The sequence below is a fragment of the Anomaloglossus baeobatrachus genome, unplaced genomic scaffold (assembly GCF_048569485.1).
Source record: "Anomaloglossus baeobatrachus isolate aAnoBae1 unplaced genomic scaffold, aAnoBae1.hap1 Scaffold_3490, whole genome shotgun sequence".
In the NCBI taxonomy this organism is placed as follows: Eukaryota; Metazoa; Chordata; class Amphibia; order Anura; family Aromobatidae; genus Anomaloglossus; species Anomaloglossus baeobatrachus.
Window position 1 is genome coordinate 21,346 of NW_027442853.1, and position 17,579 is coordinate 38,924.

Here is a 17,579-nt window from a genome sequence, read left to right on the forward strand (position 1 = left end):
GCCTAGAAAACAAGCTGCGCAGAAGAAGTTGTTCTTTGGGTGGGAGGGTGGGCTAGTGGAAGGAGGGGGCAATCTCTTTTTTTCCCGGGTGGTAGGGGGATGACAGGAGAAGGGAAGCGGGTGGTGAGAAAGGTACAGAGGGCAGGGTTTGGGGGCTGGGAAGGAAAGGGAAAAGATTAGGGTTTGGGGATGATGAAAGGGCTTTCTACGGGTAAGGATGGCAAAGGGTGGCAGTGACGGAAAGTCAGGCAACCTGTCCTGTCCGTCTTTTTGTATCGTGAATTGGAAAGACTGCAAGGGGGAGGGGAGTTGCTTGCGCCCTAAAGGAGGAGTTATTCAGATTCATTGCAGTGGGCGGCGGCTGCAAAACGCACCATTCTTCTTGTTTTGGCTCTGCAAAGCAGCCTTTTCAAGGGTTGGCTTGGGTGACAAAATGTCTTGTGTAGGCGTGGGTTTGTCTCCCTCTCGCTCTCTCTCCCTAAGATGTGTCCGGCATAGGCCAGGGTGCCACTCGAGGCCCAAACCAATTCTGGTTATCGCTTCTCGGCCTTTTGGCTAAGATCAAGTGTAGTATCTGTTCTTATCAGTTTAATATCTGATACGTCCCCTATCTGGGGACCATATATTAAATGGATTTTTAGAACAGGGAGATGGAAAAAGAGCTTGCTCTGTCCACTCCACGCATTGACCTGGTATTGCAGTACCTCCAGGAACGGTGCACCCCTTCTTAACCCAGTTTCCAAAAGCAGAACTCAATTCACCTGATTCATATTAGCCCGATTTAATGAATTGGAAGAAAGCATACGTCTTCATATGCACCTCAATTTGGCCCATTCACTTTTCACACTTCCTCCTTTTGTTTTTTATCTTTCACACTTTTGACTTTCTTTATTCATCCAAATAGCAAACTCATCACCACTCAACCTGACCAACTCGGCTATGTCCCCGTGCTGCAGTTCTCTGTCTTATCTAGATCATTTGCAATTGAATGGAATAGATCCCTTTTGGACAAAGTGGATTCACCTGCTGCTGCAGTGACCACAGGTGTGATAACATCTAGAATTGGCATCTGGTGCGATCTCTCCGCTTCCACTCCAAAGAAAGTTACCTGTTTATTCCTATCATGCATTGGTTTTTGGGGTTTTCTTTGAGTAATGATGATCTCTTTAGTAGTCTGTTGGCGCCCTCTCCTGGAGGAATAGTTTGCTTGCTCTTGGACATTCTAAAAGAGAGGTCATGATAGACATTGAGCTTCTGAGCTCAATTGGGGACAGTCATGGGTGATGAATGTTTGCAACCTACTGCGAAGCCTCATACCGCAATATAAGGAACGTCAAATACTAAGAAAGGGCGGCCTATGAAAGAATTACTACTTTCAATAAGTACACTTAAACGGCTAATTGGGAATAGAAAAACTGTAAAAAGCCCTCTGAGAAAGCCCCCCTCTAACCTTTGATAGTAAGCTTTTCTGTAGTCTGCCTGTTGATGTATTTTCCGTTTGAACTGTGCACAACATGAAGAGACGGAACACTGGCGGCTTGTCACAATGCCCCCCGATGACATCACAATAGCGCTGCTGCCTAGAAAACAAGCTGCGCAGAAGAAGTTGTTCTTTGGGTGGGAGGGTGGGCTAGTGGAAGGAGGGGGCAATCTCTTTTTTTCCCGGGTGGTAGGGGGATGACAGGAGAAGGGAAGCGGGTGGTGAGAAAGGTACAGAGGGCAGGGTTTGGGGGCTGGGAAGGAAAGGGAAAAGATTAGGGTTTGGGGATGATGAAAGGGCTTTCTACGGGTAAGGATGGCAAAGGGTGGCAGTGACGGAAAGTCAGGCAACCTGTCCTGTCCGTCTTTTTGTATCGTGAATTGGAAAGACTGCAAGGGGGAGGGGAGTTGCTTGCGCCCTAAAGGAGGAGTTATTCAGATTCATTGCAGTGGGCGGCGGCTGCAAAACGCACCATTCTTCTTGTTTTGGCTCTGCAAAGCAGCCTTTTCAAGGGTTGGCTTGGGTGACAAAATGTCTTGTGTAGGCGTGGGTTTGTCTCCCTCTCGCTCTCTCTCCCTAAGATGTGTCCGGCATAGGCCAGGGTGCCACTCGAGGCCCAAACCAATTCTGGTTATCGCTTCTCGGCCTTTTGGCTAAGATCAAGTGTAGTATCTGTTCTTATCAGTTTAATATCTGATACGTCCCCTATCTGGGGACCATATATTAAATGGATTTTTAGAACAGGGAGATGGAAAAAGAGCTTGCTCTGTCCACTCCACGCATTGACCTGGTATTGCAGTACCTCCAGGAACGGTGCACCCCTTCTTAACCCAGTTTCCAAAAGCAGAACTCAATTCACCTGATTCATATTAGCCCGATTTAATGAATTGGAAGAAAGCATACGTCTTCATATGCACCTCAATTTGGCCCATTCACTTTTCACACTTCCTCCTTTTGTTTTTTATCTTTCACACTTTTGACTTTCTTTATTCATCCAAATAGCAAACTCATCACCACTCAACCTGACCAACTCGGCTATGTCCCCGTGCTGCAGTTCTCTGTCTTATCTAGATCATTTGCAATTGAATGGAATAGATCCCTTTTGGACAAAGTGGATTCACCTGCTGCTGCAGTGACCACAGGTGTGATAACATCTAGAATTGGCATCTGGTGCGATCTCTCCGCTTCCACTCCAAAGAAAGTTACCTGTTTATTCCTATCATGCATTGGTTTTTGGGGTTTTCTTTGAGTAATGATGATCTCTTTAGTAGTCTGTTGGCGCCCTCTCCTGGAGGAATAGTTTGCTTGCTCTTGGACATTCTAAAAGAGAGGTCATGATAGACATTGAGCTTCTGAGCTCAATTGGGGACAGTCATGGGTGATGAATGTTTGCAACCTACTGCGAAGCCTCATACCGCAATATAAGGAACGTCAAATACTAAGAAAGGGCGGCCTATGAAAGAATTACTACTTTCAATAAGTACACTTAAACGGCTAATTGGGAATAGAAAAACTGTAAAAAGCCCTCTGAGAAAGCCCCCCTCTAACCTTTGATAGTAAGCTTTTCTGTAGTCTGCCTGTTGATGTATTTTCCGTTTGAACTGTGCACAACATGAAGAGACGGAACACTGGCGGCTTGTCACAATGCCCCCCGATGACATCACAATAGCGCTGCTGCCTAGAAAACAAGCTGCGCAGAAGAAGTTGTTCTTTGGGTGGGAGGGTGGGCTAGTGGAAGGAGGGGGCAATCTCTTTTTTTCCCGGGTGGTAGGGGGATGACAGGAGAAGGGAAGCGGGTGGTGAGAAAGGTACAGAGGGCAGGGTTTGGGGGCTGGGAAGGAAAGGGAAAAGATTAGGGTTTGGGGATGATGAAAGGGCTTTCTACGGGTAAGGATGGCAAAGGGTGGCAGTGACGGAAAGTCAGGCAACCTGTCCTGTCCGTCTTTTTGTATCGTGAATTGGAAAGACTGCAAGGGGGAGGGGAGTTGCTTGCGCCCTAAAGGAGGAGTTATTCAGATTCATTGCAGTGGGCGGCGGCTGCAAAACGCACCATTCTTCTTGTTTTGGCTCTGCAAAGCAGCCTTTTCAAGGGTTGGCTTGGGTGACAAAATGTCTTGTGTAGGCGTGGGTTTGTCTCCCTCTCGCTCTCTCTCCCTAAGATGTGTCCGGCATAGGCCAGGGTGCCACTCGAGGCCCAAACCAATTCTGGTTATCGCTTCTCGGCCTTTTGGCTAAGATCAAGTGTAGTATCTGTTCTTATCAGTTTAATATCTGATACGTCCCCTATCTGGGGACCATATATTAAATGGATTTTTAGAACAGGGAGATGGAAAAAGAGCTTGCTCTGTCCACTCCACGCATTGACCTGGTATTGCAGTACCTCCAGGAACGGTGCACCCCTTCTTAACCCAGTTTCCAAAAGCAGAACTCAATTCACCTGATTCATATTAGCCCGATTTAATGAATTGGAAGAAAGCATACGTCTTCATATGCACCTCAATTTGGCCCATTCACTTTTCACACTTCCTCCTTTTGTTTTTTATCTTTCACACTTTTGACTTTCTTTATTCATCCAAATAGCAAACTCATCACCACTCAACCTGACCAACTCGGCTATGTCCCCGTGCTGCAGTTCTCTGTCTTATCTAGATCATTTGCAATTGAATGGAATAGATCCCTTTTGGACAAAGTGGATTCACCTGCTGCTGCAGTGACCACAGGTGTGATAACATCTAGAATTGGCATCTGGTGCGATCTCTCCGCTTCCACTCCAAAGAAAGTTACCTGTTTATTCCTATCATGCATTGGTTTTTGGGGTTTTCTTTGAGTAATGATGATCTCTTTAGTAGTCTGTTGGCGCCCTCTCCTGGAGGAATAGTTTGCTTGCTCTTGGACATTCTAAAAGAGAGGTCATGATAGACATTGAGCTTCTGAGCTCAATTGGGGACAGTCATGGGTGATGAATGTTTGCAACCTACTGCGAAGCCTCATACCGCAATATAAGGAACGTCAAATACTAAGAAAGGGCGGCCTATGAAAGAATTACTACTTTCAATAAGTACACTTAAACGGCTAATTGGGAATAGAAAAACTGTAAAAAGCCCTCTGAGAAAGCCCCCCTCTAACCTTTGATAGTAAGCTTTTCTGTAGTCTGCCTGTTGATGTATTTTCCGTTTGAACTGTGCACAACATGAAGAGACGGAACACTGGCGGCTTGTCACAATGCCCCCCGATGACATCACAATAGCGCTGCTGCCTAGAAAACAAGCTGCGCAGAAGAAGTTGTTCTTTGGGTGGGAGGGTGGGCTAGTGGAAGGAGGGGGCAATCTCTTTTTTTCCCGGGTGGTAGGGGGATGACAGGAGAAGGGAAGCAGGTGGTGAGAAAGGTACAGAGGGCAGGGTTTGGGGGCTGGGAAGGAAAGGGAAAAGATTAGGGTTTGGGGATGATGAAAGGGCTTTCTACGGGTAAGGATGGCAAAGGGTGGCAGTGACGGAAAGTCAGGCAACCTGTCCTGTCCGTCTTTTTGTATCGTGAATTGGAAAGACTGCAAGGGGGAGGGGAGTTGCTTGCGCCCTAAAGGAGGAGTTATTCAGATTCATTGCAGTGGGCGGCGGCTGCAAAACGCACCATTCTTCTTGTTTTGGCTCTGCAAAGCAGCCTTTTCAAGGGTTGGCTTGGGTGACAAAATGTCTTGTGTAGGCGTGGGTTTGTCTCCCTCTCGCTCTCTCTCCCTAAGATGTGTCCGGCATAGGCCAGGGTGCCACTCGAGGCCCAAACCAATTCTGGTTATCGCTTCTCGGCCTTTTGGCTAAGATCAAGTGTAGTATCTGTTCTTATCAGTTTAATATCTGATACGTCCCCTATCTGGGGACCATATATTAAATGGATTTTTAGAACAGGGAGATGGAAAAAGAGCTTGCTCTGTCCACTCCACGCATTGACCTGGTATTGCAGTACCTCCAGGAACGGTGCACCCCTTCTTAACCCAGTTTCCAAAAGCAGAACTCAATTCACCTGATTCATATTAGCCCGATTTAATGAATTGGAAGAAAGCATACGTCTTCATATGCACCTCAATTTGGCCCATTCACTTTTCACACTTCCTCCTTTTGTTTTTTATCTTTCACACTTTTGACTTTCTTTATTCATCCAAATAGCAAACTCATCACCACTCAACCTGACCAACTCGGCTATGTCCCCGTGCTGCAGTTCTCTGTCTTATCTAGATCATTTGCAATTGAATGGAATAGATCCCTTTTGGACAAAGTGGATTCACCTGCTGCTGCAGTGACCACAGGTGTGATAACATCTAGAATTGGCATCTGGTGCGATCTCTCCGCTTCCACTCCAAAGAAAGTTACCTGTTTATTCCTATCATGCATTGGTTTTTGGGGTTTTCTTTGAGTAATGATGATCTCTTTAGTAGTCTGTTGGCGCCCTCTCCTGGAGGAATAGTTTGCTTGCTCTTGGACATTCTAAAAGAGAGGTCATGATAGACATTGAGCTTCTGAGCTCAATTGGGGACAGTCATGGGTGATGAATGTTTGCAACCTACTGCGAAGCCTCATACCGCAATATAAGGAACGTCAAATACTAAGAAAGGGCGGCCTATGAAAGAATTACTACTTTCAATAAGTACACTTAAACGGCTAATTGGGAATAGAAAAACTGTAAAAAGCCCTCTGAGAAAGCCCCCCTCTAACCTTTGATAGTAAGCTTTTCTGTAGTCTGCCTGTTGATGTATTTTCCGTTTGAACTGTGCACAACATGAAGAGACGGAACACTGGCGGCTTGTCACAATGCCCCCCGATGACATCACAATAGCGCTGCTGCCTAGAAAACAAGCTGCGCAGAAGAAGTTGTTCTTTGGGTGGGAGGGTGGGCTAGTGGAAGGAGGGGGCAATCTCTTTTTTTCCCGGGTGGTAGGGGGATGACAGGAGAAGGGAAGCGGGTGGTGAGAAAGGTACAGAGGGCAGGGTTTGGGGGCTGGGAAGGAAAGGGAAAAGATTAGGGTTTGGGGATGATGAAAGGGCTTTCTACGGGTAAGGATGGCAAAGGGTGGCAGTGACGGAAAGTCAGGCAACCTGTCCTGTCCGTCTTTTTGTATCGTGAATTGGAAAGACTGCAAGGGGGAGGGGAGTTGCTTGCGCCCTAAAGGAGGAGTTATTCAGATTCATTGCAGTGGGCGGCGGCTGCAAAACGCACCATTCTTCTTGTTTTGGCTCTGCAAAGCAGCCTTTTCAAGGGTTGGCTTGGGTGACAAAATGTCTTGTGTAGGCGTGGGTTTGTCTCCCTCTCGCTCTCTCTCCCTAAGATGTGTCCGGCATAGGCCAGGGTGCCACTCGAGGCCCAAACCAATTCTGGTTATCGCTTCTCGGCCTTTTGGCTAAGATCAAGTGTAGTATCTGTTCTTATCAGTTTAATATCTGATACGTCCCCTATCTGGGGACCATATATTAAATGGATTTTTAGAACAGGGAGATGGAAAAAGAGCTTGCTCTGTCCACTCCACGCATTGACCTGGTATTGCAGTACCTCCAGGAACGGTGCACCCCTTCTTAACCCAGTTTCCAAAAGCAGAACTCAATTCACCTGATTCATATTAGCCCGATTTAATGAATTGGAAGAAAGCATACGTCTTCATCTGCACCTCAATTTGGCCCATTCACTTTTCACACTTCCTCCTTTTGTTTTTTATCTTTCACACTTTTGACTTTCTTTATTCATCCAAATAGCAAACTCATCACCACTCAACCTGACCAACTCGGCTATGTCCCCGTGCTGCAGTTCTCTGTCTTATCTAGATCATTTGCAATTGAATGGAATAGATCCCTTTTGGACAAAGTGGATTCACCTGCTGCTGCAGTGACCACAGGTGTGATAACATCTAGAATTGGCATCTGGTGCGATCTCTCCGCTTCCACTCCAAAGAAAGTTACCTGTTTATTCCTATCATGCATTGGTTTTTGGGGTTTTCTTTGAGTAATGATGATCTCTTTAGTAGTCTGTTGGCGCCCTCTCCTGGAGGAATAGTTTGCTTGCTCTTGGACATTCTAAAAGAGAGGTCATGATAGACATTGAGCTTCTGAGCTCAATTGGGGACAGTCATGGGTGATGAATGTTTGCAACCTACTGCGAAGCCTCATACCGCAATATAAGGAACGTCAAATACTAAGAAAGGGCGGCCTATGAAAGAATTACTACTTTCAATAAGTACACTTAAACGGCTAATTGGGAATAGAAAAACTGTAAAAAGCCCTCTGAGAAAGCCCCCCTCTAACCTTTGATAGTAAGCTTTTCTGTAGTCTGCCTGTTGATGTATTTTCCGTTTGAACTGTGCACAACATGAAGAGACGGAACACTGGCGGCTTGTCACAATGCCCCCCGATGACATCACAATAGCGCTGCTGCCTAGAAAACAAGCTGCGCAGAAGAAGTTGTTCTTTGGGTGGGAGGGTGGGCTAGTGGAAGGAGGGGGCAATCTCTTTTTTTCCCGGGTGGTAGGGGGATGACAGGAGAAGGGAAGCGGGTGGTGAGAAAGGTACAGAGGGCAGGGTTTGGGGGCTGGGAAGGAAAGGGAAAAGATTAGGGTTTGGGGATGATGAAAGGGCTTTCTACGGGTAAGGATGGCAAAGGGTGGCAGTGACGGAAAGTCAGGCAACCTGTCCTGTCCGTCTTTTTGTATCGTGAATTGGAAAGACTGCAAGGGGGAGGGGAGTTGCTTGCGCCCTAAAGGAGGAGTTATTCAGATTCATTGCAGTGGGCGGCGGCTGCAAAACGCACCATTCTTCTTGTTTTGGCTCTGCAAAGCAGCCTTTTCAAGGGTTGGCTTGGGTGACAAAATGTCTTGTGTAGGCGTGGGTTTGTCTCCCTCTCGCTCTCTCTCCCTAAGATGTGTCCGGCATAGGCCAGGGTGCCACTCGAGGCCCAAACCAATTCTGGTTATCGCTTCTCGGCCTTTTGGCTAAGATCAAGTGTAGTATCTGTTCTTATCAGTTTAATATCTGATACGTCCCCTATCTGGGGACCATATATTAAATGGATTTTTAGAACAGGGAGATGGAAAAAGAGCTTGCTCTGTCCACTCCACGCATTGACCTGGTATTGCAGTACCTCCAGGAACGGTGCACCCCTTCTTAACCCAGTTTCCAAAAGCAGAACTCAATTCACCTGATTCATATTAGCCCGATTTAATGAATTGGAAGAAAGCATACGTCTTCATCTGCACCTCAATTTGGCCCATTCACTTTTCACACTTCCTCCTTTTGTTTTTTATCTTTCACACTTTTGACTTTCTTTATTCATCCAAATAGCAAACTCATCACCACTCAACCTGACCAACTCGGCTATGTCCCCGTGCTGCAGTTCTCTGTCTTATCTAGATCATTTGCAATTGAATGGAATAGATCCCTTTTGGACAAAGTGGATTCACCTGCTGCTGCAGTGACCACAGGTGTGATAACATCTAGAATTGGCATCTGGTGCGATCTCTCCGCTTCCACTCCAAAGAAAGTTACCTGTTTATTCCTATCATGCATTGGTTTTTGGGGTTTTCTTTGAGTAATGATGATCTCTTTAGTAGTCTGTTGGCGCCCTCTCCTGGAGGAATAGTTTGCTTGCTCTTGGACATTCTAAAAGAGAGGTCATGATAGACATTGAGCTTCTGAGCTCAATTGGGGACAGTCATGGGTGATGAATGTTTGCAACCTACTGCGAAGCCTCATACCGCAATATAAGGAACGTCAAATACTAAGAAAGGGCGGCCTATGAAAGAATTACTACTTTCAATAAGTACACTTAAACGGCTAATTGGGAATAGAAAAACTGTAAAAAGCCCTCTGAGAAAGCCCCCCTCTAACCTTTGATAGTAAGCTTTTCTGTAGTCTGCCTGTTGATGTATTTTCCGTTTGAACTGTGCACAACATGAAGAGACGGAACACTGGCGGCTTGTCACAATGCCCCCCGATGACATCACAATAGCGCTGCTGCCTAGAAAACAAGCTGCGCAGAAGAAGTTGTTCTTTGGGTGGGAGGGTGGGCTAGTGGAAGGAGGGGGCAATCTCTTTTTTTCCCGGGTGGTAGGGGGATGACAGGAGAAGGGAAGCGGGTGGTGAGAAAGGTACAGAGGGCAGGGTTTGGGGGCTGGGAAGGAAAGGGAAAAGATTAGGGTTTGGGGATGATGAAAGGGCTTTCTACGGGTAAGGATGGCAAAGGGTGGCAGTGACGGAAAGTCAGGCAACCTGTCCTGTCCGTCTTTTTGTATCGTGAATTGGAAAGACTGCAAGGGGGAGGGGAGTTGCTTGCGCCCTAAAGGAGGAGTTATTCAGATTCATTGCAGTGGGCGGCGGCTGCAAAACGCACCATTCTTCTTGTTTTGGCTCTGCAAAGCAGCCTTTTCAAGGGTTGGCTTGGGTGACAAAATGTCTTGTGTAGGCGTGGGTTTGTCTCCCTCTCGCTCTCTCTCCCTAAGATGTGTCCGGCATAGGCCAGGGTGCCACTCGAGGCCCAAACCAATTCTGGTTATCGCTTCTCGGCCTTTTGGCTAAGATCAAGTGTAGTATCTGTTCTTATCAGTTTAATATCTGATACGTCCCCTATCTGGGGACCATATATTAAATGGATTTTTAGAACAGGGAGATGGAAAAAGAGCTTGCTCTGTCCACTCCACGCATTGACCTGGTATTGCAGTACCTCCAGGAACGGTGCACCCCTTCTTAACCCAGTTTCCAAAAGCAGAACTCAATTCACCTGATTCATATTAGCCCGATTTAATGAATTGGAAGAAAGCATACGTCTTCATCTGCACCTCAATTTGGCCCATTCACTTTTCACACTTCCTCCTTTTGTTTTTTATCTTTCACACTTTTGACTTTCTTTATTCATCCAAATAGCAAACTCATCACCACTCAACCTGACCAACTCGGCTATGTCCCCGTGCTGCAGTTCTCTGTCTTATCTAGATCATTTGCAATTGAATGGAATAGATCCCTTTTGGACAAAGTGGATTCACCTGCTGCTGCAGTGACCACAGGTGTGATAACATCTAGAATTGGCATCTGGTGCGATCTCTCCGCTTCCACTCCAAAGAAAGTTACCTGTTTATTCCTATCATGCATTGGTTTTTGGGGTTTTCTTTGAGTAATGATGATCTCTTTAGTAGTCTGTTGGCGCCCTCTCCTGGAGGAATAGTTTGCTTGCTCTTGGACATTCTAAAAGAGAGGTCATGATAGACATTGAGCTTCTGAGCTCAATTGGGGACAGTCATGGGTGATGAATGTTTGCAACCTACTGCGAAGCCTCATACCGCAATATAAGGAACGTCAAATACTAAGAAAGGGCGGCCTATGAAAGAATTACTACTTTCAATAAGTACACTTAAACGGCTAATTGGGAATAGAAAAACTGTAAAAAGCCCTCTGAGAAAGCCCCCCTCTAACCTTTGATAGTAAGCTTTTCTGTAGTCTGCCTGTTGATGTATTTTCCGTTTGAACTGTGCACAACATGAAGAGACGGAACACTGGCGGCTTGTCACAATGCCCCCCGATGACATCACAATAGCGCTGCTGCCTAGAAAACAAGCTGCGCAGAAGAAGTTGTTCTTTGGGTGGGAGGGTGGGCTAGTGGAAGGAGGGGGCAATCTCTTTTTTTCCCGGGTGGTAGGGGGATGACAGGAGAAGGGAAGCGGGTGGTGAGAAAGGTACAGAGGGCAGGGTTTGGGGGCTGGGAAGGAAAGGGAAAAGATTAGGGTTTGGGGATGATGAAAGGGCTTTCTACGGGTAAGGATGGCAAAGGGTGGCAGTGACGGAAAGTCAGGCAACCTGTCCTGTCCGTCTTTTTGTATCGTGAATTGGAAAGACTGCAAGGGGGAGGGGAGTTGCTTGCGCCCTAAAGGAGGAGTTATTCAGATTCATTGCAGTGGGCGGCGGCTGCAAAACGCACCATTCTTCTTGTTTTGGCTCTGCAAAGCAGCCTTTTCAAGGGTTGGCTTGGGTGACAAAATGTCTTGTGTAGGCGTGGGTTTGTCTCCCTCTCGCTCTCTCTCCCTAAGATGTGTCCGGCATAGGCCAGGGTGCCACTCGAGGCCCAAACCAATTCTGGTTATCGCTTCTCGGCCTTTTGGCTAAGATCAAGTGTAGTATCTGTTCTTATCAGTTTAATATCTGATACGTCCCCTATCTGGGGACCATATATTAAATGGATTTTTAGAACAGGGAGATGGAAAAAGAGCTTGCTCTGTCCACTCCACGCATTGACCTGGTATTGCAGTACCTCCAGGAACGGTGCACCCCTTCTTAACCCAGTTTCCAAAAGCAGAACTCAATTCACCTGATTCATATTAGCCCGATTTAATGAATTGGAAGAAAGCATACGTCTTCATATGCACCTCAATTTGGCCCATTCACTTTTCACACTTCCTCCTTTTGTTTTTTATCTTTCACACTTTTGACTTTCTTTATTCATCCAAATAGCAAACTCATCACCACTCAACCTGACCAACTCGGCTATGTCCCCGTGCTGCAGTTCTCTGTCTTATCTAGATCATTTGCAATTGAATGGAATAGATCCCTTTTGGACAAAGTGGATTCACCTGCTGCTGCAGTGACCACAGGTGTGATAACATCTAGAATTGGCATCTGGTGCGATCTCTCCGCTTCCACTCCAAAGAAAGTTACCTGTTTATTCCTATCATGCATTGGTTTTTGGGGTTTTCTTTGAGTAATGATGATCTCTTTAGTAGTCTGTTGGCGCCCTCTCCTGGAGGAATAGTTTGCTTGCTCTTGGACATTCTAAAAGAGAGGTCATGATAGACATTGAGCTTCTGAGCTCAATTGGGGACAGTCATGGGTGATGAATGTTTGCAACCTACTGCGAAGCCTCATACCGCAATATAAGGAACGTCAAATACTAAGAAAGGGCGGCCTATGAAAGAATTACTACTTTCAATAAGTACACTTAAACGGCTAATTGGGAATAGAAAAACTGTAAAAAGCCCTCTGAGAAAGCCCCCCTCTAACCTTTGATAGTAAGCTTTTCTGTAGTCTGCCTGTTGATGTATTTTCCGTTTGAACTGTGCACAACATGAAGAGACGGAACACTGGCGGCTTGTCACAATGCCCCCCGATGACATCACAATAGCGCTGCTGCCTAGAAAACAAGCTGCGCAGAAGAAGTTGTTCTTTGGGTGGGAGGGTGGGCTAGTGGAAGGAGGGGGCAATCTCTTTTTTTCCCGGGTGGTAGGGGGATGACAGGAGAAGGGAAGCGGGTGGTGAGAAAGGTACAGAGGGCAGGGTTTGGGGGCTGGGAAGGAAAGGGAAAAGATTAGGGTTTGGGGATGATGAAAGGGCTTTCTACGGGTAAGGATGGCAAAGGGTGGCAGTGACGGAAAGTCAGGCAACCTGTCCTGTCCGTCTTTTTGTATCGTGAATTGGAAAGACTGCAAGGGGGAGGGGAGTTGCTTGCGCCCTAAAGGAGGAGTTATTCAGATTCATTGCAGTGGGCGGCGGCTGCAAAACGCACCATTCTTCTTGTTTTGGCTCTGCAAAGCAGCCTTTTCAAGGGTTGGCTTGGGTGACAAAATGTCTTGTGTAGGCGTGGGTTTGTCTCCCTCTCGCTCTCTCTCCCTAAGATGTGTCCGGCATAGGCCAGGGTGCCACTCGAGGCCCAAACCAATTCTGGTTATCGCTTCTCGGCCTTTTGGCTAAGATCAAGTGTAGTATCTGTTCTTATCAGTTTAATATCTGATACGTCCCCTATCTGGGGACCATATATTAAATGGATTTTTAGAACAGGGAGATGGAAAAAGAGCTTGCTCTGTCCACTCCACGCATTGACCTGGTATTGCAGTACCTCCAGGAACGGTGCACCCCTTCTTAACCCAGTTTCCAAAAGCAGAACTCAATTCACCTGATTCATATTAGCCCGATTTAATGAATTGGAAGAAAGCATACGTCTTCATATGCACCTCAATTTGGCCCATTCACTTTTCACACTTCCTCCTTTTGTTTTTTATCTTTCACACTTTTGACTTTCTTTATTCATCCAAATAGCAAACTCATCACCACTCAACCTGACCAACTCGGCTATGTCCCCGTGCTGCAGTTCTCTGTCTTATCTAGATCATTTGCAATTGAATGGAATAGATCCCTTTTGGACAAAGTGGATTCACCTGCTGCTGCAGTGACCACAGGTGTGATAACATCTAGAATTGGCATCTGGTGCGATCTCTCCGCTTCCACTCCAAAGAAAGTTACCTGTTTATTCCTATCATGCATTGGTTTTTGGGGTTTTCTTTGAGTAATGATGATCTCTTTAGTAGTCTGTTGGCGCCCTCTCCTGGAGGAATAGTTTGCTTGCTCTTGGACATTCTAAAAGAGAGGTCATGATAGACATTGAGCTTCTGAGCTCAATTGGGGACAGTCATGGGTGATGAATGTTTGCAACCTACTGCGAAGCCTCATACCGCAATATAAGGAACGTCAAATACTAAGAAAGGGCGGCCTATGAAAGAATTACTACTTTCAATAAGTACACTTAAACGGCTAATTGGGAATAGAAAAACTGTAAAAAGCCCTCTGAGAAAGCCCCCCTCTAACCTTTGATAGTAAGCTTTTCTGTAGTCTGCCTGTTGATGTATTTTCCGTTTGAACTGTGCACAACATGAAGAGACGGAACACTGGCGGCTTGTCACAATGCCCCCCGATGACATCACAATAGCGCTGCTGCCTAGAAAACAAGCTGCGCAGAAGAAGTTGTTCTTTGGGTGGGAGGGTGGGCTAGTGGAAGGAGGGGGCAATCTCTTTTTTTCCCGGGTGGTAGGGGGATGACAGGAGAAGGGAAGCGGGTGGTGAGAAAGGTACAGAGGGCAGGGTTTGGGGGCTGGGAAGGAAAGGGAAAAGATTAGGGTTTGGGGATGATGAAAGGGCTTTCTACGGGTAAGGATGGCAAAGGGTGGCAGTGACGGAAAGTCAGGCAACCTGTCCTGTCCGTCTTTTTGTATCGTGAATTGGAAAGACTGCAAGGGGGAGGGGAGTTGCTTGCGCCCTAAAGGAGGAGTTATTCAGATTCATTGCAGTGGGCGGCGGCTGCAAAACGCACCATTCTTCTTGTTTTGGCTCTGCAAAGCAGCCTTTTCAAGGGTTGGCTTGGGTGACAAAATGTCTTGTGTAGGCGTGGGTTTGTCTCCCTCTCGCTCTCTCTCCCTAAGATGTGTCCGGCATAGGCCAGGGTGCCACTCGAGGCCCAAACCAATTCTGGTTATCGCTTCTCGGCCTTTTGGCTAAGATCAAGTGTAGTATCTGTTCTTATCAGTTTAATATCTGATACGTCCCCTATCTGGGGACCATATATTAAATGGATTTTTAGAACAGGGAGATGGAAAAAGAGCTTGCTCTGTCCACTCCACGCATTGACCTGGTATTGCAGTACCTCCAGGAACGGTGCACCCCTTCTTAACCCAGTTTCCAAAAGCAGAACTCAATTCACCTGATTCATATTAGCCCGATTTAATGAATTGGAAGAAAGCATACGTCTTCATATGCACCTCAATTTGGCCCATTCACTTTTCACACTTCCTCCTTTTGTTTTTTATCTTTCACACTTTTGACTTTCTTTATTCATCCAAATAGCAAACTCATCACCACTCAACCTGACCAACTCGGCTATGTCCCCGTGCTGCAGTTCTCTGTCTTATCTAGATCATTTGCAATTGAATGGAATAGATCCCTTTTGGACAAAGTGGATTCACCTGCTGCTGCAGTGACCACAGGTGTGATAACATCTAGAATTGGCATCTGGTGCGATCTCTCCGCTTCCACTCCAAAGAAAGTTACCTGTTTATTCCTATCATGCATTGGTTTTTGGGGTTTTCTTTGAGTAATGATGATCTCTTTAGTAGTCTGTTGGCGCCCTCTCCTGGAGGAATAGTTTGCTTGCTCTTGGACATTCTAAAAGAGAGGTCATGATAGACATTGAGCTTCTGAGCTCAATTGGGGACAGTCATGGGTGATGAATGTTTGCAACCTACTGCGAAGCCTCATACCGCAATATAAGGAACGTCAAATACTAAGAAAGGGCGGCCTATGAAAGAATTACTACTTTCAATAAGTACACTTAAACGGCTAATTGGGAATAGAAAAACTGTAAAAAGCCCTCTGAGAAAGCCCCCCTCTAACCTTTGATAGTAAGCTTTTCTGTAGTCTGCCTGTTGATGTATTTTCCGTTTGAACTGTGCACAACATGAAGAGACGGAACACTGGCGGCTTGTCACAATGCCCCCCGATGACATCACAATAGCGCTGCTGCCTAGAAAACAAGCTGCGCAGAAGAAGTTGTTCTTTGGGTGGGAGGGTGGGCTAGTGGAAGGAGGGGGCAATCTCTTTTTTTCCCGGGTGGTAGGGGGATGACAGGAGAAGGGAAGCGGGTGGTGAGAAAGGTACAGAGGGCAGGGTTTGGGGGCTGGGAAGGAAAGGGAAAAGATTAGGGTTTGGGGATGATGAAAGGGCTTTCTACGGGTAAGGATGGCAAAGGGTGGCAGTGACGGAAAGTCAGGCAACCTGTCCTGTCCGTCTTTTTGTATCGTGAATTGGAAAGACTGCAAGGGGGAGGGGAGTTGCTTGCGCCCTAAAGGAGGAGTTATTCAGATTCATTGCAGTGGGCGGCGGCTGCAAAACGCACCATTCTTCTTGTTTTGGCTCTGCAAAGCAGCCTTTTCAAGGGTTGGCTTGGGTGACAAAATGTCTTGTGTAGGCGTGGGTTTGTCTCCCTCTCGCTCTCTCTCCCTAAGATGTGTCCGGCATAGGCCAGGGTGCCACTCGAGGCCCAAACCAATTCTGGTTATCGCTTCTCGGCCTTTTGGCTAAGATCAAGTGTAGTATCTGTTCTTATCAGTTTAATATCTGATACGTCCCCTATCTGGGGACCATATATTAAATGGATTTTTAGAACAGGGAGATGGAAAAAGAGCTTGCTCTGTCCACTCCACGCATTGACCTGGTATTGCAGTACCTCCAGGAACGGTGCACCCCTTCTTAACCCAGTTTCCAAAAGCAGAACTCAATTCACCTGATTCATATTAGCCCGATTTAATGAATTGGAAGAAAGCATACGTCTTCATATGCACCTCAATTTGGCCCATTCACTTTTCACACTTCCTCCTTTTGTTTTTTATCTTTCACACTTTTGACTTTCTTTATTCATCCAAATAGCAAACTCATCACCACTCAACCTGACCAACTCGGCTATGTCCCCGTGCTGCAGTTCTCTGTCTTATCTAGATCATTTGCAATTGAATGGAATAGATCCCTTTTGGACAAAGTGGATTCACCTGCTGCTGCAGTGACCACAGGTGTGATAACATCTAGAATTGGCATCTGGTGCGATCTCTCCGCTTCCACTCCAAAGAAAGTTACCTGTTTATTCCTATCATGCATTGGTTTTTGGGGTTTTCTTTGAGTAATGATGATCTCTTTAGTAGTCTGTTGGCGCCCTCTCCTGGAGGAATAGTTTGCTTGCTCTTGGACATTCTAAAAGAGAGGTCATGATAGACATTGAGCTTCTGAGCTCAATTGGGGACAGTCATGGGTGATGAATGTTTGCAACCTACTGCGAAGCCTCATACCGCAATATAAGGAACGTCAAATACTAAGAAAGGGCGGCCTATGAAAGAATTACTACTTTCAATAAGTACACTTAAACGGCTAATTGGGAATAGAAAAACTGTAAAAAGCCCTCTGAGAAAGCCCCCCTCTAACCTTTGATAGTAAGCTTTTCTGTAGTCTGCCTGTTGATGTATTTTCCGTTTGAACTGTGCACAACATGAAGAGACGGAACACTGGCGGCTTGTCACAATGCCCCCCGATGACATCACAATAGCGCTGCTGCCTAGAAAACAAGCTGCGCAGAAGAAGTTGTTCTTTGGGTGGGAGGGTGGGCTAGTGGAAGGAGGGGGCAATCTCTTTTTTTCCCGGGTGGTAGGGGGATGACAGGAGAAGGGAAGCGGGTGGTGAGAAAGGTACAGAGGGCAGGGTTTGGGGGCTGGGAAGGAAAGGGAAAAGATTAGGGTTTGGGGATGATGAAAGGGCTTTCTACGGGTAAGGATGG

At 46.4% G+C, this 17,579-nt stretch overlaps 11 non-coding genes across 11 annotated transcripts; all 11 read left to right on the forward strand.

The window, feature by feature from the left end:
• The first annotated feature begins 535 nt into the window (after positions 1-535).
• Positions 536-726, forward strand: LOC142272355 (U2 spliceosomal RNA). The gene has a single exon (XR_012737235.1). It is a non-coding gene; the product is annotated as a U2 spliceosomal RNA (small nuclear RNA).
• Positions 727-2,113: 1,387 nt separating this feature from the next.
• Positions 2,114-2,304, forward strand: LOC142272356 (U2 spliceosomal RNA). The gene has a single exon (XR_012737236.1). It is a non-coding gene; the product is annotated as a U2 spliceosomal RNA (small nuclear RNA).
• Positions 2,305-3,691: 1,387 nt separating this feature from the next.
• On the forward strand, positions 3,692-3,882 carry LOC142272358 (U2 spliceosomal RNA). Its single transcript, XR_012737238.1, has one exon. It is a non-coding gene; the product is annotated as a U2 spliceosomal RNA (small nuclear RNA).
• Positions 3,883-5,269: 1,387 nt separating this feature from the next.
• LOC142272359 (U2 spliceosomal RNA) lies at positions 5,270-5,460 on the forward strand. Its single transcript, XR_012737239.1, has one exon. It is a non-coding gene; the product is annotated as a U2 spliceosomal RNA (small nuclear RNA).
• Positions 5,461-6,847: 1,387 nt separating this feature from the next.
• Positions 6,848-7,038, forward strand: LOC142272360 (U2 spliceosomal RNA). Its single transcript, XR_012737240.1, has one exon. It is a non-coding gene; the product is annotated as a U2 spliceosomal RNA (small nuclear RNA).
• A 1,387-nt stretch (positions 7,039-8,425) lies between these two features.
• On the forward strand, positions 8,426-8,616 carry LOC142272361 (U2 spliceosomal RNA). Its single transcript, XR_012737241.1, has one exon. It is a non-coding gene; the product is annotated as a U2 spliceosomal RNA (small nuclear RNA).
• Positions 8,617-10,003: 1,387 nt separating this feature from the next.
• LOC142272363 (U2 spliceosomal RNA) lies at positions 10,004-10,194 on the forward strand. The gene has a single exon (XR_012737242.1). It is a non-coding gene; the product is annotated as a U2 spliceosomal RNA (small nuclear RNA).
• A 1,387-nt stretch (positions 10,195-11,581) lies between these two features.
• Positions 11,582-11,772, forward strand: LOC142272364 (U2 spliceosomal RNA). The gene has a single exon (XR_012737243.1). It is a non-coding gene; the product is annotated as a U2 spliceosomal RNA (small nuclear RNA).
• A 1,387-nt stretch (positions 11,773-13,159) lies between these two features.
• Positions 13,160-13,350, forward strand: LOC142272365 (U2 spliceosomal RNA). Its single transcript, XR_012737244.1, has one exon. It is a non-coding gene; the product is annotated as a U2 spliceosomal RNA (small nuclear RNA).
• Positions 13,351-14,737: 1,387 nt separating this feature from the next.
• On the forward strand, positions 14,738-14,928 carry LOC142272366 (U2 spliceosomal RNA). Its single transcript, XR_012737245.1, has one exon. It is a non-coding gene; the product is annotated as a U2 spliceosomal RNA (small nuclear RNA).
• Positions 14,929-16,315: 1,387 nt separating this feature from the next.
• LOC142272367 (U2 spliceosomal RNA) lies at positions 16,316-16,506 on the forward strand. Its single transcript, XR_012737246.1, has one exon. It is a non-coding gene; the product is annotated as a U2 spliceosomal RNA (small nuclear RNA).
• Positions 16,507-17,579: the final 1,073 nt, after the last annotated feature.